General features: G+C 44.9%; 1 protein-coding gene and 30 non-coding genes across 31 annotated transcripts in view; 21 read left to right on the forward strand and 10 right to left on the reverse strand.

The window, feature by feature from the left end:
* Positions 1-19,773, forward strand: part of LOC143500564 (uncharacterized) — a 198,990-nt gene that overhangs the window by 88,775 nt on the left and 90,442 nt on the right. The window lies entirely within an intron of this gene.
* On the reverse strand, positions 225-296 carry trnad-guc (transfer RNA aspartic acid (anticodon GUC)). Its single transcript has one exon. It is a non-coding gene; the product is annotated as a tRNA-Asp (tRNA).
* On the forward strand, positions 1,060-1,132 carry trnam-cau (transfer RNA methionine (anticodon CAU)). Its single transcript has one exon. It is a non-coding gene; the product is annotated as a tRNA-Met (tRNA).
* Positions 1,716-1,797, forward strand: trnas-uga (transfer RNA serine (anticodon UGA)). Its single transcript has one exon. It is a non-coding gene; the product is annotated as a tRNA-Ser (tRNA).
* On the reverse strand, positions 2,202-2,273 carry trnad-guc (transfer RNA aspartic acid (anticodon GUC)). Its single transcript has one exon. It is a non-coding gene; the product is annotated as a tRNA-Asp (tRNA).
* On the forward strand, positions 3,035-3,107 carry trnam-cau (transfer RNA methionine (anticodon CAU)). The gene has a single exon. It is a non-coding gene; the product is annotated as a tRNA-Met (tRNA).
* Positions 3,691-3,772, forward strand: trnas-uga (transfer RNA serine (anticodon UGA)). The gene has a single exon. It is a non-coding gene; the product is annotated as a tRNA-Ser (tRNA).
* trnad-guc (transfer RNA aspartic acid (anticodon GUC)) lies at positions 4,177-4,248 on the reverse strand. Its single transcript has one exon. It is a non-coding gene; the product is annotated as a tRNA-Asp (tRNA).
* Positions 5,011-5,083, forward strand: trnam-cau (transfer RNA methionine (anticodon CAU)). Its single transcript has one exon. It is a non-coding gene; the product is annotated as a tRNA-Met (tRNA).
* On the forward strand, positions 5,667-5,748 carry trnas-uga (transfer RNA serine (anticodon UGA)). Its single transcript has one exon. It is a non-coding gene; the product is annotated as a tRNA-Ser (tRNA).
* On the reverse strand, positions 6,153-6,224 carry trnad-guc (transfer RNA aspartic acid (anticodon GUC)). The gene has a single exon. It is a non-coding gene; the product is annotated as a tRNA-Asp (tRNA).
* Positions 6,987-7,059, forward strand: trnam-cau (transfer RNA methionine (anticodon CAU)). Its single transcript has one exon. It is a non-coding gene; the product is annotated as a tRNA-Met (tRNA).
* trnas-uga (transfer RNA serine (anticodon UGA)) lies at positions 7,643-7,724 on the forward strand. Its single transcript has one exon. It is a non-coding gene; the product is annotated as a tRNA-Ser (tRNA).
* trnad-guc (transfer RNA aspartic acid (anticodon GUC)) lies at positions 8,129-8,200 on the reverse strand. Its single transcript has one exon. It is a non-coding gene; the product is annotated as a tRNA-Asp (tRNA).
* On the forward strand, positions 8,963-9,035 carry trnam-cau (transfer RNA methionine (anticodon CAU)). Its single transcript has one exon. It is a non-coding gene; the product is annotated as a tRNA-Met (tRNA).
* Positions 9,619-9,700, forward strand: trnas-uga (transfer RNA serine (anticodon UGA)). Its single transcript has one exon. It is a non-coding gene; the product is annotated as a tRNA-Ser (tRNA).
* trnad-guc (transfer RNA aspartic acid (anticodon GUC)) lies at positions 10,105-10,176 on the reverse strand. The gene has a single exon. It is a non-coding gene; the product is annotated as a tRNA-Asp (tRNA).
* trnam-cau (transfer RNA methionine (anticodon CAU)) lies at positions 10,939-11,011 on the forward strand. The gene has a single exon. It is a non-coding gene; the product is annotated as a tRNA-Met (tRNA).
* trnas-uga (transfer RNA serine (anticodon UGA)) lies at positions 11,595-11,676 on the forward strand. The gene has a single exon. It is a non-coding gene; the product is annotated as a tRNA-Ser (tRNA).
* Positions 12,081-12,152, reverse strand: trnad-guc (transfer RNA aspartic acid (anticodon GUC)). The gene has a single exon. It is a non-coding gene; the product is annotated as a tRNA-Asp (tRNA).
* Positions 12,915-12,987, forward strand: trnam-cau (transfer RNA methionine (anticodon CAU)). The gene has a single exon. It is a non-coding gene; the product is annotated as a tRNA-Met (tRNA).
* Positions 13,571-13,652, forward strand: trnas-uga (transfer RNA serine (anticodon UGA)). Its single transcript has one exon. It is a non-coding gene; the product is annotated as a tRNA-Ser (tRNA).
* trnad-guc (transfer RNA aspartic acid (anticodon GUC)) lies at positions 14,057-14,128 on the reverse strand. The gene has a single exon. It is a non-coding gene; the product is annotated as a tRNA-Asp (tRNA).
* Positions 14,891-14,963, forward strand: trnam-cau (transfer RNA methionine (anticodon CAU)). Its single transcript has one exon. It is a non-coding gene; the product is annotated as a tRNA-Met (tRNA).
* trnas-uga (transfer RNA serine (anticodon UGA)) lies at positions 15,547-15,628 on the forward strand. Its single transcript has one exon. It is a non-coding gene; the product is annotated as a tRNA-Ser (tRNA).
* On the reverse strand, positions 16,033-16,104 carry trnad-guc (transfer RNA aspartic acid (anticodon GUC)). Its single transcript has one exon. It is a non-coding gene; the product is annotated as a tRNA-Asp (tRNA).
* On the forward strand, positions 16,867-16,939 carry trnam-cau (transfer RNA methionine (anticodon CAU)). Its single transcript has one exon. It is a non-coding gene; the product is annotated as a tRNA-Met (tRNA).
* On the forward strand, positions 17,523-17,604 carry trnas-uga (transfer RNA serine (anticodon UGA)). Its single transcript has one exon. It is a non-coding gene; the product is annotated as a tRNA-Ser (tRNA).
* trnad-guc (transfer RNA aspartic acid (anticodon GUC)) lies at positions 18,009-18,080 on the reverse strand. The gene has a single exon. It is a non-coding gene; the product is annotated as a tRNA-Asp (tRNA).
* Positions 18,843-18,915, forward strand: trnam-cau (transfer RNA methionine (anticodon CAU)). The gene has a single exon. It is a non-coding gene; the product is annotated as a tRNA-Met (tRNA).
* Positions 19,499-19,580, forward strand: trnas-uga (transfer RNA serine (anticodon UGA)). Its single transcript has one exon. It is a non-coding gene; the product is annotated as a tRNA-Ser (tRNA).

The following is a 19,773-nucleotide window of genomic DNA, read 5'->3' on the forward strand; positions in this document are numbered from 1 at the left end:
CATGGAAATGCAGTGGGGTCTCTTGCAGCTTAGAGGATTAACTTGCCTCTCTAATGTGATTTGTGATGAGACCTTATGCCACCAGTGGGGAGAGCTTGCACTCACAGGTGCTTCATCCAAAGATCTTCATGCAACATAGTGATGTCTTGTTTCAGGTAAAAGAAAAAGTGCCACATTCTTTCATGGCCGGTCACTGGTTGCTCCGCCTTGCGCTAAAAGAGGGTCTCCCCGTCGGGGAATCGAACCCCGGTCTTCCACGTGACAGGCGGAGATACTATCCACTATACTAACGAGGACACGTGCTGTGTCTCGCAGTGATGCTGAGTCAGGTGACGTGCACTTGTCCCCTTGATTTTAAAGTACTCTGAATCATTGTGCCTGCAAGGAGATGGTAAAAAGAACACATTGTGGTGATATTGACTCACTGTTGCCACTCCTCTTTTACCATCGTCAGTTTGTGGACTTATGATAGGAAAAACTCAAAGAATCTTGGTGACCTACAGGTTTGATTCATCTGCCTTCCTAGTTAAGTCATGCGAACCATTTGCTGCAAAATTGGCTTTAGCTACATTGGCAATTCATTTTGTCTTCGTATTCCAGTGCATTGTACCGAACTGCAATATCCATCTTAGATCAACTGAGATTTTGCATTTCTCTCTTTCCCACATGCAAGTTCTGAATTTCTTGGCACACATTACTGCTTTGCATCTACTAAAAGCACTCCAGAGAAAGCTTCACTTCATACCTTCATGAGGTAGGTGTCGTTTGTACTTGTATTTTGGTGGTATTTTTGTTTTTTTTTTTGTTTGTGTGCGTTGTTTGTCTACTCTTGGAACATCCTGTGATTGGTTAGGGTAGGATTAGAGTTTAATTACGTTGGCCTCAGATTCTGGTTAATTCCAGGCTTCTTGTGCTAAGCTTGTTGTTTGTTAGCTGTTGTTGGCAGTAATTAGTTGCTGCAGGTGCACTTGCCGCCATGCTCCAAGGAGTGAATTGGGGGCGGATACATTTTTTCTCCAGCTTTGTTAGTTCTTCCTCAGCCTCGCTTCTTCTTTCCTAGCCTCGTTAGCGCAGTAGGTAGCGCGTCAGTCTCATAATCTGAAGGTCGTGAGTTCGACCCTCACACGGGGCAGCAGAAGCTTTTTGAAAAGATTGACGAGCCCCCAAAAGATGCTCAAACGCTCTTTCCTTATTCACTCGCATGCTGAGCACACCCCCTACCTGAAAATAGTATTGGCACATGACTCTTACAGGTCATCCCTAGTTGATTCAAGCTGTGCTTTTTCTTTTGTAAATTCGCGTGTACACAGCAAGTTGTGTTGCATCCAATTCAATTCTCTCCACTGACCGTTCAGTCAATACCTTGATGGCGTCTGTATTGACACCTCTACTGAGACATCAAGCTGCCTCTTTGGAGCATGTTCGCTCCCAGATCAAACTGCAGTGTCGTGGTGCCAACACAGAATAATGGACCACGTCGGACACTTTTCACTTTTGATTCTTTTTGATTCACTTTTGATGACACGCTTTTGAATACCTGATCACCTGGAATTGGTACCAGCTTGAAGTTAATAGTGAGTAGACTTATGGAGATTCATTTATTTGAATTTTCTTCTCAAGCCATTTGCAACTCAGAAGCAATGACACTTGTGCACTCATCATTGAGCTTGAGGAAGTCCAAGGAATTGATCTCTATGTTACTCTCGCTCCGCCGAGCTGCGATGGCCGAGAGGTTAAGGCGTTGGACTTGAAATCCAATGGGGTTTCCCCGCGCAGGTTCGACTCCTGCTTGCAGCGTGAGTGTCTTGTTGGGCGTGTGGAAAGAGAGAGTGTGCTCTCTTCCTGCTAGCCAGTTTTAAATATGCTTCTCATGCCATTTGCAACTTTGTGCTGCCAAACTTTAGCAGTCCTAACTGATCCTGAAATAGTCCCAGGAATTGAGTTACAAATGGCTGCTTCGTCGTTACAATGTGTTGGCATGGAAATGCAGTGGGGTCTCTTGCAGCGTAGAGGATTAACTTGCCTCTCTAATGTGATTTGTGATGAGACCTTATGCCACCAGTGGGGAGAGCTCGCACTCACAGGTGCTTCATCCAAAGATCTTCATGCAACATAGCGATGTCTTGTTTCAGGTAAAAGAAAAAGTGCCACATTCTTTCATGGCCGGTCACTGGTTGCTCCGCCTTGCGCTAAAAGAGGGTCTCCCCGTCGGGGAATCGAACCCCGGTCTTCCGCGTGACAGGCGGAGATACTATCCACTATACTAACGAGGACACGTGCTGTGTCTCGCAGTGATGCTGAGTCAGGTGACGTGCACTTGTCCCCTTGATTTTAAAGTACTCTGAATCATTGTGCCTGCAAGGAGGTGGTAAAAAGAACACATTGTGGTGATATTGACTCACTGTTGCCACTCCTCTTTTACCATCGTCAGTTTGTGGACTTATGATAGGAAAAACTCAAAGAATCTTGGTGACCTACAGGTTTGATTCATCTGCCTTCCTAGTTAAGTCATGCAAACCATTTGCTGCAAAATTGGCTTTAGCTACATTGGCAATTCATTTTGTCTTTGTATTCCAGTGCATTGTACCGAACTGCAATATCCATCTTAGATCAACTGAGATTTTGCATTTCTCTCTTTCCCACATGCAAGTTCTGAATTTCTTGGCACACATTACTGCTTTGCATCTACTAAAAGCACTCCAGAGAAAGCTTCACTTCATACCTTCATGAGGTAGGTGTCGTTTGTACTTGTATTTTGGTGGTATTTTTGTTTTTTTTTGTTTGTGTGCGTTGTTTGTCTACTCTTGGAACATCCTGTGATTGGTTAGGGTAGGATTAGAGTTTAATTACGTTGGCCTCAGATTCTGGTTAATTCCAGGCTTCTTGTGCTAAGCTTGTTGTTTGTTAGCTGTTGTTGGCAGTAATTAGTTGCTGCAGGTGCACTTGCCGCCATGCTCCAAGGAGTGAATTGGGGGCGGATACATTTTTTCTCCAGCTTTGTTAGTTCTTCCTCAGCCTCGCTTCTTCTTTCCTAGCCTCGTTAGCGCAGTAGGTAGCGCGTCAGTCTCATAATCTGAAGGTCGTGAGTTCGACCCTCACACGGGGCAGCAGAAGCTTTTTGAAAAGATTGACGAGCCCCCAAAAGATGCTCAAACGCTCTTTCCTTATTCACTCGCATGCTGAGCACACCCCCTACCTGAAAATAGTATTGGCACATGACTCTTACAGGTCATCCCTAGTTGATTCAAGCTGTGCTTTTTCTTTTGTAAATTCGCGTGTACACAGCAAGTTGTGTTGCATCCAATTCAATTCTCTCCACTGACCGTTCAGTCAATACCTTGATGGCGTCTGTATTGACACCTCTACTGAGACATCAAGCTGCCTCTTTGGAGCATGTTCGCTCCCAGATCAAACAGCAGTGTCGTGGTGCCAACACAGAATAATGGACCACGTCGGACACTTTTCACTTTTGATTCTTTTTGATTCACTTTTGATGACACGCTTTTGAATACCTGATCACCTGGAATTGGTACCAGCTTGAAGTTAATAGTGAGTAGACTTATGGAGATTCATTTATTTGAATTTTCTTCTCAAGCCATTTGCAACTCAGAAGCAATGACACTTGTGCACTCATCATTGAGCTTGAGGAAGTCCAAGGAATTGATCTCTATGTTACTCTCGCTCCGCCGAGCTGCGATGGCCGAGAGGTTAAGGCGTTGGACTTGAAATCCAATGGGGTTTCCCCGCGCAGGTTCGACTCCTGCTTGCAGCGTGAGTGTCTTGTTGGGCGTGTGGAAAGAGAGAGTGTGCTCTCTTCCTGCTAGCCAGTTTTAAATATGCTTCTCATGCCATTTGCAACTTTGTGCTGCCAAACTTTAGCAGTCCTAACTGATCCTGAAATAGTCCCAGGAATTGAGTTACAAATGGCTGCTTCGTCGTTACAATGTGTTGGCATGGAAATGCAGTGGGGTCTCTTGCAGCGTAGAGGATTAACTTGCCTCTCTAATGTGATTTGTGATGAGACCTTATGCCACCAGTAGGGAGAGCTCGCACTCACAGGTGCTTCATCCAAAGATCTTCATGCAACATAGCGATGTCTTGTTTCAGGTAAAAGAAAAAGTGCCACATTCTTTCATGGCCGGTCACTGGTTGCTCCGCCTTGCGCTAAAAGAGGGTCTCCCCGTCGGGGAATCGAACCCCGGTCTTCCGCGTGACAGGCGGAGATACTATCCACTATACTAACGAGGACACGTGCTGTGTCTCGCAGTGATGCTGAGTCAGGTGACGTGCACTTGTCCCCTTGATTTTAAAGTACTCTGAATCATTGTGCCTGCAAGGAGGTGGTAAAAAGAACACATTGTGGTGATATTGACTCACTGTTGCCACTCCTCTTTTACCATCGTCAGTTTGTGGACTTATGATAGGAAAAACTCAAAGAATCTTGGTGACCTACAGGTTTGATTCATCTGCCTTCCTAGTTAAGTCATGCAAACCATTTGCTGCAAAATTGGCTTTAGCTACATTGGCAATTCATTTTGTCTTTGTATTCCAGTGCATTGTACCGAACTGCAATATCCATCTTAGATCAACTGAGATTTTGCATTTCTCTCTTTCCCACATGCAAGTTCTGAATTTCTTGGCACACATTACTGCTTTGCATCTACTAAAAGCACTCCAGAGAAAGCTTCACTTCATACCTTCATGAGGTAGGTGTCGTTTGTACTTGTATTTTGGTGGTATTTTTGTTTTTTTTTTGTTTGTGTGCGTTGTTTGTCTACTCTTGGAACATCCTGTGATTGGTTAGGGTAGGATTAGAGTTTAATTACGTTGGCCTCAGATTCTGGTTAATTCCAGGCTTCTTGTGCTAACCTTGTTGTTTGTTAGCTGTTGTTGGCAGTAATTAGTTGCTGCAGGTGCACTTGCCGCCATGCTCCAAGGAGTGAATTGGGGGCGGATACATTTTTTCTCCAGCTTTGTTAGTTCTTCCTCAGCCTCGCTTCTTCTTTCCTAGCCTCGTTAGCGCAGTAGGTAGCGCGTCAGTCTCATAATCTGAAGGTCGTGAGTTCGACCCTCACACGGGGCAGCAGAAGCTTTTTGAAAAGATTGACGAGCCCCCAAAAGATGCTCAAACGCTCTTTCCTTATTCACTCGCATGCTGAGCACACCCCCTACCTGAAAATAGTATTGGCACATGACTCTTACAGGTCATCCCTAGTTGATTCAAGCTGTGCTTTTTCTTTTGTAAATTCGCGTGTACACAGCAAGTTGTGTTGCATCCAATTCAATTCTCTCCACTGACCGTTCAGTCAATACCTTGATGGCGTCTGTATTGACACCTCTACTGAGACATCAAGCTGCCTCTTTGGAGCATGTTCGCTCCCAGATCAAACAGCAGTGTCGTGGTGCCAACACAGAATAATGGACCACGTCGGACACTTTTCACTTTTGATTCTTTTTGATTCACTTTTGATGACACGCTTTTGAATACCTGATCACCTGGAATTGGTACCAGCTTGAAGTTAATAGTGAGTAGACTTATGGAGATTCATTTATTTGAATTTTCTTCTCAAGCCATTTGCAACTCAGAAGCAATGACACTTGTGCACTCATCATTGAGCTTGAGGAAGTCCAAGGAATTGATCTCTATGTTACTCTCGCTCCGCCGAGCTGCGATGGCCGAGAGGTTAAGGCGTTGGACTTGAAATCCAATGGGGTTTCCCCGCGCAGGTTCGACTCCTGCTTGCAGCGTGAGTGTCTTGTTGGGCGTGTGGAAAGAGAGAGTGTGCTCTCTTCCTGCTAGCCAGTTTTAAATATGCTTCTCATGCCATTTGCAACTTTGTGCTGCCAAACTTTAGCAGTCCTAACTGATCCTGAAATAGTCCCAGGAATTGAGTTACAAATGGCTGCTTCGTCGTTACAATGTGTTGGCATGGAAATGCAGTGGGGTCTCTTGCAGCGTAGAGGATTAACTTGCCTCTCTAATGTGATTTGTGATGAGACCTTATGCCACCAGTAGGGAGAGCTCGCACTCACAGGTGCTTCATCCAAAGATCTTCATGCAACATAGCGATGTCTTGTTTCAGGTAAAAGAAAAAGTGCCACATTCTTTCATGGCCGGTCACTGGTTGCTCCGCCTTGCGCTAAAAGAGGGTCTCCCCGTCGGGGAATCGAACCCCGGTCTTCCGCATGACAGGCGGAGATACTATCCACTATACTAACGAGGACACGTGCTGTGTCTCGCAGTGATGCTGAGTCAGGTGACGTGCACTTGTCCCCTTGATTTTAAAGTACTCTGAATCATTGTGCCTGCAAGGAGGTGGTAAAAAGAACACATTGTGGTGATATTGACTCACTGTTGCCACTCCTCTTTTACCATCGTCAGTTTGTGGACTTATGATAGGAAAAACTCAAAGAATCTTGGTGACCTACAGGTTTGATTCATCTGCCTTCCTAGTTAAGTCATGCAAACCATTTGCTGCAAAATTGGCTTTAGCTACATTGGCAATTCATTTTGTCTTTGTATTCCAGTGCATTGTACCGAACTGCAATATCCATCTTAGATCAACTGAGATTTTGCATTTCTCTCTTTCCCACATGCAAGTTCTGAATTTCTTGGCACACATTACTGCTTTGCATCTACTAAAAGCACTCCAGAGAAAGCTTCACTTCATACCTTCATGAGGTAGGTGTCGTTTGTACTTGTATTTTGGTGGTATTTTTGTTTTTTTTTTGTTTGTGTGCGTTGTTTGTCTACTCTTGGAACATCCTGTGATTGGTTAGGGTAGGATTAGAGTTTAATTACGTTGGCCTCAGATTCTGGTTAATTCCAGGCTTCTTGTGCTAACCTTGTTGTTTGTTAGCTGTTGTTGGCAGTAATTAGTTGCTGCAGGTGCACTTGCCGCCATGCTCCAAGGAGTGAATTGGGGGCGGATACATTTTTTCTCCAGCTTTGTTAGTTCTTCCTCAGCCTCGCTTCTTCTTTCCTAGCCTCGTTAGCGCAGTAGGTAGCGCGTCAGTCTCATAATCTGAAGGTCGTGAGTTCGACCCTCACATGGGGCAGCAGAAGCTTTTTGAAAAGATTGACGAGCCCCCAAAAGATGCTCAAACGCTCTTTCCTTATTCACTCGCATGCTGAGCACACCCCCTACCTGAAAATAGTATTGGCACATGACTCTTACAGGTCATCCCTAGTTGATTCAAGCTGTGCTTTTTCTTTTGTAAATTCGCGTGTACACAGCAAGTTGTGTTGCATCCAATTCAATTCTCTCCACTGACCGTTCAGTCAATACCTTGATGGCGTCTGTATTGACACCTCTACTGAGACATCAAGCTGCCTCTTTGGAGCATGTTCGCTCCCAGATCAAACTGCAGTGTCGTGGTGCCAACACAGAATAATGGACCACGTCGGACACTTTTCACTTTTGATTCTTTTTGATTCACTTTTGATGACACGCTTTTGAATACCTGATCACCTGGAATTGGTACCAGCTTGAAGTTAATAGTGAGTAGACTTATGGAGATTCATTTATTTGAATTTTCTTCTCAAGCCATTTGCAACTCAGAAGCAATGACACTTGTGCACTCATCATTGAGCTTGAGGAAGTCCAAGGAATTGATCTCTATGTTACTCTCGCTCCGCCGAGCTGCGATGGCCGAGAGGTTAAGGCGTTGGACTTGAAATCCAATGGGGTTTCCCCGCGCAGGTTCGACTCCTGCTTGCAGCGTGAGTGTCTTGTTGGGCGTGTGGAAAGAGAGAGTGTGCTCTCTTCCTGCTAGCCAGTTTTAAATATGCTTCTCATGCCATTTGCAACTTTGTGCTGCCAAACTTTAGCAGTCCTAACTGATCCTGAAATAGTCCCAGGAATTGAGTTACAAATGGCTGCTTCGTCGTTACAATGTGTTGGCATGGAAATGCAGTGGGGTCTCTTGCAGCGTAGAGGATTAACTTGCCTCTCTAATGTGATTTGTGATGAGACCTTATGCCACCAGTGGGGAGAGCTCGCACTCACAGGTGCTTCATCCAAAGATCTTCATGCAACATAGCGATGTCTTGTTTCAGGTAAAAGAAAAAGTGCCACATTCTTTCATGGCCGGTCACTGGTTGCTCCGCCTTGCGCTAAAAGAGGGTCTCCCCGTCGGGGAATCGAACCCCGGTCTTCCGCGTGACAGGCGGAGATACTATCCACTATACTAACGAGGACACGTGCTGTGTCTCGCAGTGATGCTGAGTCAGGTGACGTGCACTTGTCCCCTTGATTTTAAAGTACTCTGAATCATTGTGCCTACAAGGAGGTGGTAAAAAGAACACATTGTGGTGATATTGACTCACTGTTGCCACTCCTCTTTTACCATCGTCAGTTTGTGGACTTATGATAGGAAAAACTCAAAGAATCTTGGTGACCTACAGGTTTGATTCATCTGCCTTCCTAGTTAAGTCATGCAAACCATTTGCTGCAAAATTGGCTTTAGCTACATTGGCAATTCATTTTGTCTTTGTATTCCAGTGCATTGTACCGAACTGCAATATCCATCTTAGATCAACTGAGATTTTGCATTTCTCTCTTTCCCACATGCAAGTTCTGAATTTCTTGGCACACATTACTGCTTTGCATCTACTAAAAGCACTCCAGAGAAAGCTTCACTTCATACCTTCATGAGGTAGGTGTCGTTTGTACTTGTATTTTGGTGGTATTTTTGTTTTTTTTTTGTTTGTGTGCGTTGTTTGTCTACTCTTGGAACATCCTGTGATTGGTTAGGGTAGGATTAGAGTTTAATTACGTTGGCCTCAGATTCTGGTTAATTCCAGGCTTCTTGTGCTAACCTTGTTGTTTGTTAGCTGTTGTTGGCAGTAATTAGTTGCTGCAGGTGCACTTGCCGCCATGCTCCAAGGAGTGAATTGGGGGCGGATACATTTTTTCTCCAGCTTTGTTAGTTCTTCCTCAGCCTCGCTTCTTCTTTCCTAGCCTCGTTAGCGCAGTAGGTAGCACGTCAGTCTCATAATCTGAAGGTCGTGAGTTCGACCCTCACACGGGGCAGCAGAAGCTTTTTGAAAAGATTGACGAGCCCCCAAAAGATGCTCAAACGCTCTTTCCTTATTCACTCGCATGCTGAGCACACCCCCTACCTGAAAATAGTATTGGCACATGACTCTTACAGGTCATCCCTAGTTGATTCAAGCTGTGCTTTTTCTTTTGTAAATTCGCGTGTACACAGCAAGTTGTGTTGCATCCAATTCAATTCTCTCCACTGACCGTTCAGTCAATACCTTGATGGCGTCTGTATTGACACCTCTACTGAGACATCAAGCTGCCTCTTTGGAGCATGTTTGCTCCCAGATCAAACTGCAGTGTCGTGGTGCCAACACAGAATAATGGACCACGTCGGACACTTTTCACTTTTGATTCTTTTTGATTCACTTTTGATGACACGCTTTTGAATACCTGATCACTTGGAATTGGTACCAGCTTGAAGTTAATAGTGAGTAGACTTATGGAGATTCATTTATTTGAATTTTCTTCTCAAGCCATTTGCAACTCAGAAGCAATGACACTTGTGCACTCATCATTGAGCTTGAGGAAGTCCAAGGAATTGATCTCTATGTTACTCTCGCTCCGCCGAGCTGCGATGGCCGAGAGGTTAAGGCGTTGGACTTGAAATCCAATGGGGTTTCCCCGCGCAGGTTCGACTCCTGCTTGCAGCGTGAGTGTCTTGTTGGGCGTGTGGAAAGAGAGAGTGTGCTCTCTTCCTGCTAGCCAGTTTTAAATATGCTTCTCATGCCATTTGCAACTTTGTGCTGCCAAACTTTAGCAGTCCTAACTGATCCTGAAATAGTCCCAGGAATTGAGTTACAAATGGCTGCTTCGTCGTTACAATGTGTTGGCATGGAAATGCAGTGGGGTCTCTTGCAGCGTAGAGGATTAACTTGCCTCTCTAATGTGATTTGTGATGAGACCTTATGCCACCAGTAGGGAGAGCTCGCACTCACAGGTGCTTCATCCAAAGATCTTCATGCAACATAGCGATGTCTTGTTTCAGGTAAAAGAAAAAGTGCCACATTCTTTCATGGCCGGTCACTGGTTGCTCCGCCTTGCGCTAAAAGAGGGTCTCCCCGTCGGGGAATCGAACCCCGGTCTTCCGCGTGACAGGCGGAGATACTATCCACTATACTAACGAGGACACATGCTGTGTCTCGCAGTGATGCTGAGTCAGGTGACGTGCACTTGTCCCCTTGATTTTAAAGTACTCTGAATCATTGTGCCTGCAAGGAGGTGGTAAAAAGAACACATTGTGGTGATATTGACTCACTGTTGCCACTCCTCTTTTACCATCGTCAGTTTGTGGACTTATGATAGGAAAAACTCAAAGAATCTTGGTGACCTACAGGTTTGATTCATCTGCCTTCCTAGTTAAGTCATGCAAACCATTTGCTGCAAAATTGGCTTTAGCTACATTGGCAATTCATTTTGTCTTTGTATTCCAGTGCATTGTACCGAACTGCAATATCCATCTTAGATCAACTGAGATTTTGCATTTCTCTCTTTCCCACATGCAAGTTCTGAATTTCTTGGCACACATTACTGCTTTGCATCTACTAAAAGCACTCCAGAGAAAGCTTCACTTCATACCTTCATGAGGTAGGTGTCGTTTGTACTTGTATTTTGGTGGTATTTTTGTTTTTTTTTTGTTTGTGTGCGTTGTTTGTCTACTCTTGGAACATCCTGTGATTGGTTAGGGTAGGATTAGAGTTTAATTACGTTGGCCTCAGATTCTGGTTAATTCCAGGCTTCTTGTGCTAACCTTGTTGTTTGTTAGCTGTTGTTGGCAGTAATTAGTTGCTGCAGGTGCACTTGCCGCCATGCTCCAAGGAGTGAATTGGGGGCGGATACATTTTTTCTCCAGCTTTGTTAGTTCTTCCTCAGCCTCGCTTCTTCTTTCCTAGCCTCGTTAGCGCAGTAGGTAGCGCGTCAGTCTCATAATCTGAAGGTCGTGAGTTCGACCCTCACACGGGGCAGCAGAAGCTTTTTGAAAAGATTGACGAGCCCCCAAAAGATGCTCAAACGCTCTTTCCTTATTCACTCGCATGCTGAGCACACCCCCTACCTGAAAATAGTATTGGCACATGACTCTTACAGGTCATCCCTAGTTGATTCAAGCTGTGCTTTTTCTTTTGTAAATTCGCGTGTACACAGCAAGTTGTGTTGCATCCAATTCAATTCTCTCCACTGACCGTTCAGTCAATACCTTGATGGCGTCTGTATTGACACCTCTACTGAGACATCAAGCTGCCTCTTTGGAGCATGTTCGCTCCCAGATCAAACTGCAGTGTCGTGGTGCCAACACAGAATAATGGACCACGTCGGACACTTTTCACTTTTGATTCTTTTTGATTCACTTTTGATGACACGCTTTTGAATACCTGATCACCTGGAATTGGTACCAGCTTGAAGTTAATAGTGAGTAGACTTATGGAGATTCATTTATTTGAATTTTCTTCTCAAGCCATTTGCAACTCAGAAGCAATGACACTTGTGCACTCATCATTGAGCTTGAGGAAGTCCAAGGAATTGATCTCTATGTTACTCTCGCTCCGCCGAGCTGCGATGGCCGAGAGGTTAAGGCGTTGGACTTGAAATCCAATGGGGTTTCCCCGCGCAGGTTCGACTCCTGCTTGCAGCGTGAGTGTCTTGTTGGGCGTGTGGAAAGAGAGAGTGTGCTCTCTTCCTGCTAGCCAGTTTTAAATATGCTTCTCATGCCATTTGCAACTTTGTGCTGCCAAACTTTAGCAGTCCTAACTGATCCTGAAATAGTCCCAGGAATTGAGTTACAAATGGCTGCTTCGTCGTTACAATGTGTTGGCATGGAAATGCAGTGGGGTCTCTTGCAGCGTAGAGGATTAACTTGCCTCTCTAATGTGATTTGTGATGAGACCTTATGCCACCAGTAGGGAGAGCTCGCACTCACAGGTGCTTCATCCAAAGATCTTCATGCAACATAGCGATGTCTTGTTTCAGGTAAAAGAAAAAGTGCCACATTCTTTCATGGCCGGTCACTGGTTGCTCCGCCTTGCGCTAAAAGAGGGTCTCCCCGTCGGGGAATCGAACCCCGGTCTTCCGCGTGACAGGCGGAGATACTATCCACTATACTAACGAGGACACGTGCTGTGTCTCGCAGTGATGCTGAGTCAGGTGACGTGCACTTGTCCCCTTGATTTTAAAGTACTCTGAATCATTGTGCCTGCAAGGAGGTGGTAAAAAGAACACATTGTGGTGATATTGACTCACTGTTGCCACTCCTCTTTTACCATCGTCAGTTTGTGGACTTATGATAGGAAAAACTCAAAGAATCTTGGTGACCTACAGGTTTGATTCATCTGCCTTCCTAGTTAAGTCATGCAAACCATTTGCTGCAAAATTGGCTTTAGCTACATTGGCAATTCATTTTGTCTTTGTATTCCAGTGCATTGTACCGAACTGCAATATCCATCTTAGATCAACTGAGATTTTGCATTTCTCTCTTTCCCACATGCAAGTTCTGAATTTCTTGGCACACATTACTGCTTTGCATCTACTAAAAGCACTCCAGAGAAAGCTTCACTTCATACCTTCATGAGGTAGGTGTCGTTTGTACTTGTATTTTGGTGGTATTTTTGTTTTTTTTTTGTTTGTGTGCGTTGTTTGTCTACTCTTGGAACATCCTGTGATTGGTTAGGGTAGGATTAGAGTTTAATTACGTTGGCCTCAGATTCTGGTTAATTCCAGGCTTCTTGTGCTAACCTTGTTGTTTGTTAGCTGTTGTTGGCAGTAATTAGTTGCTGCAGGTGCACTTGCCGCCATGCTCCAAGGAGTGAATTGGGGGCGGATACATTTTTTCTCCAGCTTTGTTAGTTCTTCCTCAGCCTCGCTTCTTCTTTCCTAGCCTCGTTAGCGCAGTAGGTAGCGCGTCAGTCTCATAATCTGAAGGTCGTGAGTTCGACCCTCACACGGGGCAGCAGAAGCTTTTTGAAAAGATTGACGAGCCCCCAAAAGATGCTCAAACGCTCTTTCCTTATTCACTCGCATGCTGAGCACACCCCCTACCTGAAAATAGTATTGGCACATGACTCTTACAGGTCATCCCTAGTTGATTCAAGCTGTGCTTTTTCTTTTGTAAATTCGCGTGTACACAGCAAGTTGTGTTGCATCCAATTCAATTCTCTCCACTGACCGTTCAGTCAATACCTTGATGGCGTCTGTATTGACACCTCTACTGAGACATCAAGCTGCCTCTTTGGAGCATGTTCGCTCCCAGATCAAACTGCAGTGTCGTGGTGCCAACACAGAATAATGGACCACGTCGGACACTTTTCACTTTTGATTCTTTTTGATTCACTTTTGATGACACGCTTTTGAATACCTGATCACCTGGAATTGGTACCAGCTTGAAGTTAATAGTGAGTAGACTTATGGAGATTCATTTATTTGAATTTTCTTCTCAAGCCATTTGCAACTCAGAAGCAATGACACTTGTGCACTCATCATTGAGCTTGAGGAAGTCCAAGGAATTGATCTCTATGTTACTCTCGCTCCGCCGAGCTGCGATGGCCGAGAGGTTAAGGCGTTGGACTTGAAATCCAATGGGGTTTCCCCGCGCAGGTTCGACTCCTGCTTGCAGCGTGAGTGTCTTGTTGGGCGTGTGGAAAGAGAGAGTGTGCTCTCTTCCTGCTAGCCAGTTTTAAATATGCTTCTCATGCCATTTGCAACTTTGTGCTGCCAAACTTTAGCAGTCCTAACTGATCCTGAAATAGTCCCAGGAATTGAGTTACAAATGGCTGCTTCGTCGTTACAATGTGTTGGCATGGAAATGCAGTGGGGTCTCTTGCAGCGTAGAGGATTAACTTGCCTCTCTAATGTGATTTGTGATGAGACCTTATGCCACCAGTAGGGAGAGCTCGCACTCACAGGTGCTTCATCCAAAGATCTTCATGCAACATAGCGATGTCTTGTTTCAGGTAAAAGAAAAAGTGCCACATTCTTTCATGGCCGGTCACTGGTTGCTCCGCCTTGCGCTAAAAGAGGGTCTCCCCGTCGGGGAATCGAACCCCGGTCTTCCGCGTGACAGGCGGAGATACTATCCACTATACTAACGAGGACACGTGCTGTGTCTCGCAGTGATGCTGAGTCAGGTGACGTGCACTTGTCCCCTTGATTTTAAAGTACTCTGAATCATTGTGCCTGCAAGGAGGTGGTAAAAAGAACACATTGTGGTGATATTGACTCACTGTTGCCACTCCTCTTTTACCATCGTCAGTTTGTGGACTTATGATAGGAAAAACTCAAAGAATCTTGGTGACCTACAGGTTTGATTCATCTGCCTTCCTAGTTAAGTCATGCAAACCATTTGCTGCAAAATTGGCTTTAGCTACATTGGCAATTCATTTTGTCTTTGTATTCCAGTGCATTGTACCGAACTGCAATATCCATCTTAGATCAACTGAGATTTTGCATTTCTCTCTTTCCCACATGCAAGTTCTGAATTTCTTGGCACACATTACTGCTTTGCATCTACTAAAAGCACTCCAGAGAAAGCTTCACTTCATACCTTCATGAGGTAGGTGTCGTTTGTACTTGTATTTTGGTGGTATTTTTGTTTTTTTTTTGTTTGTGTGCGTTGTTTGTCTACTCTTGGAACATCCTGTGATTGGTTAGGGTAGGATTAGAGTTTAATTACGTTGGCCTCAGATTCTGGTTAATTCCAGGCTTCTTGTGCTAACCTTGTTGTTTGTTAGCTGTTGTTGGCAGTAATTAGTTGCTGCAGGTGCACTTGCCGCCATGCTCCAAGGAGTGAATTGGGGGCGGATACATTTTTTCTCCAGCTTTGTTAGTTCTTCCTCAGCCTCGCTTCTTCTTTCCTAGCCTCGTTAGCGCAGTAGGTAGCGCGTCAGTCTCATAATCTGAAGGTCGTGAGTTCGACCCTCACACGGGGCAGCAGAAGCTTTTTGAAAAGATTGACGAGCCCCCAAAAGATGCTCAAACGCTCTTTCCTTATTCACTCGCATGCTGAGCACACCCCCTACCTGAAAATAGTATTGGCACATGACTCTTACAGGTCATCCCTAGTTGATTCAAGCTGTGCTTTTTCTTTTGTAAATTCGCGTGTACACAGCAAGTTGTGTTGCATCCAATTCAATTCTCTCCACTGACCGTTCAGTCAATACCTTGATGGCGTCTGTATTGACACCTCTACTGAGACATCAAGCTGCCTCTTTGGAGCATGTTCGCTCCCAGATCAAACTGCAGTGTCGTGGTGCCAACACAGAATAATGGACCACGTCGGACACTTTTCACTTTTGATTCTTTTTGATTCACTTTTGATGACACGCTTTTGAATACCTGATCACCTGGAATTGGTACCAGCTTGAAGTTAATAGTGAGTAGACTTATGGAGATTCATTTATTTGAATTTTCTTCTCAAGCCATTTGCAACTCAGAAGCAATGACACTTGTGCACTCATCATTGAGCTTGAGGAAGTCCAAGGAATTGATCTCTATGTTACTCTCGCTCCGCCGAGCTGCGATGGCCGAGAGGTTAAGGCGTTGGACTTGAAATCCAATGGGGTTTCCCCGCGCAGGTTCGACTCCTGCTTGCAGCGTGAGTGTCTTGTTGGGCGTGTGGAAAGAGAGAGTGTGCTCTCTTCCTGCTAGCCAGTTTTAAATATGCTTCTCATGCCATTTGCAACTTTGTGCTGCCAAACTTTAGCAGTCCTAACTGATCCTGAAATAGTCCCAGGAATTGAGTTACAAATGGCTGCTTCGTCGTTACAATGTGTTGGCATGGAAATGCAGTGGGGTCTCTTGCAGCGTAGAGGATTAACTTGCCTCTCTAATGTGATTTGTGATGAGACCTTATGCCACCAGTGGGGAGAGCTCGCACTCACAGGTGCTTCATCCAAAGATCTTCATGCAACATAGCGATGTCTTGTTTCAGGTAAAAGAAAAAGTGCCACATTCTTTCATGGCCGGTCACTGGTTGCTCCGCCTTGCGCTAAAAGAGGGTCTCCCCGTCGGGGAATCGAACCCCGGTCTTCCGCGTGACAGGCGGAGATACTATCCACTATACTAACGAGGACACGTGCTGTGTCTCGCAGTGATGCTGAGTCAGGTGACGTGCACTTGTCCCCTTGATTTTAAAGTACTCTGAATCATTGTGCCTGCAAGGAGGTGGTAAAAAGAACACATTGTGGTGATATTGACTCACTGTTGCCACTCCTCTTTTACCATCGTCAGTTTGTGGACTTATGATAGGAAAAACTCAAAGAATCTTGGTGACCTACAGGTTTGATTCATCTGCCTTCCTAGTTAAGTCATGCAAACCATTTGCTGCAAAATTGGCTTTAGCTACATTGGCAATTCATTTTGTCTTTGTATTCCAGTGCATTGTACCGAACTGCAATATCCATCTTAGATCAACTGAGATTTTGCATTTCTCTCTTTCCCACATGCAAGTTCTGAATTTCTTGGCACACATTACTGCTTTGCATCTACTAAAAGCACTCCAGAGAAAGCTTCACTTCATACCTTCATGAGGTAGGTGTCGTTTGTACTTGTATTTTGGTGGTATTTTTGTTTTTTTTTTGTTTGTGTGCGTTGTTTGTCTACTCTTGGAACATCCTGTGATTGGTTAGGGTAGGATTAGAGTTTAATTACGTTGGCCTCAGATTCTGGTTAATTCCAGGCTTCTTGTGCTAACCTTGTTGTTTGTTAGCTGTTGTTGGCAGTAATTAGTTGCTGCAGGTGCACTTGCCGCCATGCTCCAAGGAGTGAATTGGGGGCGGATACATTTTTTCTCCAGCTTTGTTAGTTCTTCCTCAGCCTCGCTTCTTCTTTCCTAGCCTCGTTAGCGCAGTAGGTAGCGCGTCAGTCTCATAATCTGAAGGTCGTGAGTTCGACCCTCACACGGGGCAGCAGAAGCTTTTTGAAAAGATTGACGAGCCCCCAAAAGATGCTCAAACGCTCTTTCCTTATTCACTCGCATGCTGAGCACACCCCCTACCTGAAAATAGTATTGGCACATGACTCTTACAGGTCATCCCTAGTTGATTCAAGCTGTGCTTTTTCTTTTGTAAATTCGCGTGTACACAGCAAGTTGTGTTGCATCCAATTCAATTCTCTCCACTGACCGTTCAGTCAATACCTTGATGGCGTCTGTATTGACACCTCTACTGAGACATCAAGCTGCCTCTTTGGAGCATGTTCGCTCCCAGATCAAACTGCAGTGTCGTGGTGCCAACACAGAATAATGGACCACGTCGGACACTTTTCACTTTTGATTCTTTTTGATTCACTTTTGATGACACGCTTTTGAATACCTGATCACCTGGAATTGGTACCAGCTTGAAGTTAATAGTGAGTAGACTTATGGAGATTCATTTATTTGAATTTTCTTCTCAAGCCATTTGCAACTCAGAAGCAATGACACTTGTGCACTCATCATTGAGCTTGAGGAAGTCCAAGGAATTGATCTCTATGTTACTCTCGCTCCGCCGAGCTGCGATGGCCGAGAGGTTAAGGCGTTGGACTTGAAATCCAATGGGGTTTCCCCGCGCAGGTTCGACTCCTGCTTGCAGCGTGAGTGTCTTGTTGGGCGTGTGGAAAGAGAGAGTGTGCTCTCTTCCTGCTAGCCAGTTTTAAATATGCTTCTCATGCCATTTGCAACTTTGTGCTGCCAAACTTTAGCAGTCCTAACTGATCCTGAAATAGTCCCAGGAATTGAGTTACAAATGGCTGCTTCGTCGTTACAATGTGTTGGCATGGAAATGCAGTGGGGTCTCTTGCAGCGTAGAGGATTAACTTGCCTCTCTAATGTGATTTGTGATGAGACCTTATGCCACCAGTAGGGAGAGCTCGCACTCACAGGTGCTTCATCCAAAGATCTTCATGCAACATAGCGATGTCTTGTTTCAGGTAAAAGAAAAAGTGCCACATTCTTTCATGGCCGGTCACTGGTTGCTCCGCCTTGCGCTAAAAGAGGGTCTCCCCGTCGGGGAATCGAACCCCGGTCTTCCGCGTGACAGGCGGAGATACTATCCACTATACTAACGAGGACACGTGCTGTGTCTCGCAGTGATGCTGAGTCAGGTGACGTGCACTTGTCCCCTTGATTTTAAAGTACTCTGAATCATTGTGCCTGCAAGGAGGTGGTAAAAAGAACACATTGTGGTGATATTGACTCACTGTTGCCACTCCTCTTTTACCATCGTCAGTTTGTGGACTTATGATAGGAAAAACTCAAAGAATCTTGGTGACCTACAGGTTTGATTCATCTGCCTTCCTAGTTAAGTCATGCAAACCATTTGCTGCAAAATTGGCTTTAGCTACATTGGCAATTCATTTTGTCTTTGTATTCCAGTGCATTGTACCGAACTGCAATATCCATCTTAGATCAACTGAGATTTTGCATTTCTCTCTTTCCCACATGCAAGTTCTGAATTTCTTGGCACACATTACTGCTTTGCATCTACTAAAAGCACTCCAGAGAAAGCTTCACTTCATACCTTCATGAGGTAGGTGTCGTTTGTACTTGTATTTTGGTGGTATTTTTGTTTTTTTTTTGTTTGTGTGCGTTGTTTGTCTACTCTTGGAACATCCTGTGATTGGTTAGGGTAGGATTAGAGTTTAATTACGTTGGCCTCAGATTCTGGTTAATTCCAGGCTTCTTGTGCTAACCTTGTTGTTTGTTAGCTGTTGTTGGCAGTAATTAGTTGCTGCAGGTGCACTTGCCGCCATGCTCCAAGGAGTGAATTGGGGGCGGATACATTTTTTCTCCAGCTTTGTTAGTTCTTCCTCAGCCTCGCTTCTTCTTTCCTAGCCTCGTTAGCGCAGTAGGTAGCGCGTCAGTCTCATAATCTGAAGGTCGTGAGTTCGACCCTCACACGGGGCAGCAGAAGCTTTTTGAAAAGATTGACGAGCCCCCAAAAGATGCTCAAACGCTCTTTCCTTATTCACTCGCATGCTGAGCACACCCCCTACCTGAAAATAGTATTGGCACATGACTCTTACAGGTCATCCCTAGTTGATTCAAGCTGTGCTTTTTCTTTTGTAAATTCGCGTGTACACAGCAAGTTGTGTTGCATCCAATTCAATTCTCTCCACTGACCGTTCAGTCAATACCTTGATGGCGTCTGTATTGACACCTCTACTGAGACATCAAGCTGCCTCTTTGGAGCATGTTCGCTCCCAGATCAAACTGCAGTGTCGTGGTGCCAACACAGAATAATGGACCACGTCGGACACTTTTCACTTTTGATTCTTTTTGATTCACTTTTGATGACACGCTTTTGAATACCTGATCACCTGGAATTGGTACCAGCTTGAAGTTAATAGTGAGTAGACTTATGGAGATTCATTTATTTGAATTTTCTTCTCAAGCCATTTGCAACTCAGAAGCAATGACACTTGTGCACTCATCATTGAGCTTGAGGAAGTCCAAGGAATTGATCTCTATGTTACTCTCGCTCCGCCGAGCTGCGATGGCCGAGAGGTTAAGGCGTTGGACTTGAAATCCAATGGGGTTTCCCCGCGCAGGTTCGACTCCTGCTTGCAGCGTGAGTGTCTTGTTGGGCGTGTGGAAAGAGAGAGTGTGCTCTCTTCCTGCTAGCCAGTTTTAAATATGCTTCTCATGCCATTTGCAACTTTGTGCTGCCAAACTTTAGCAGTCCTAACTGATCCTGAAATAGTCCCAGGAATTGAGTTACAAATGGCTGCTTCGTCGTTACAATGTGTTGGCATGGAAATGCAG

Source organism: Brachyhypopomus gauderio, unplaced genomic scaffold, assembly GCF_052324685.1.
Source record: "Brachyhypopomus gauderio isolate BG-103 unplaced genomic scaffold, BGAUD_0.2 sc157, whole genome shotgun sequence".
NCBI lineage: Eukaryota > Metazoa > Chordata > Actinopteri > Gymnotiformes > Hypopomidae > Brachyhypopomus > Brachyhypopomus gauderio.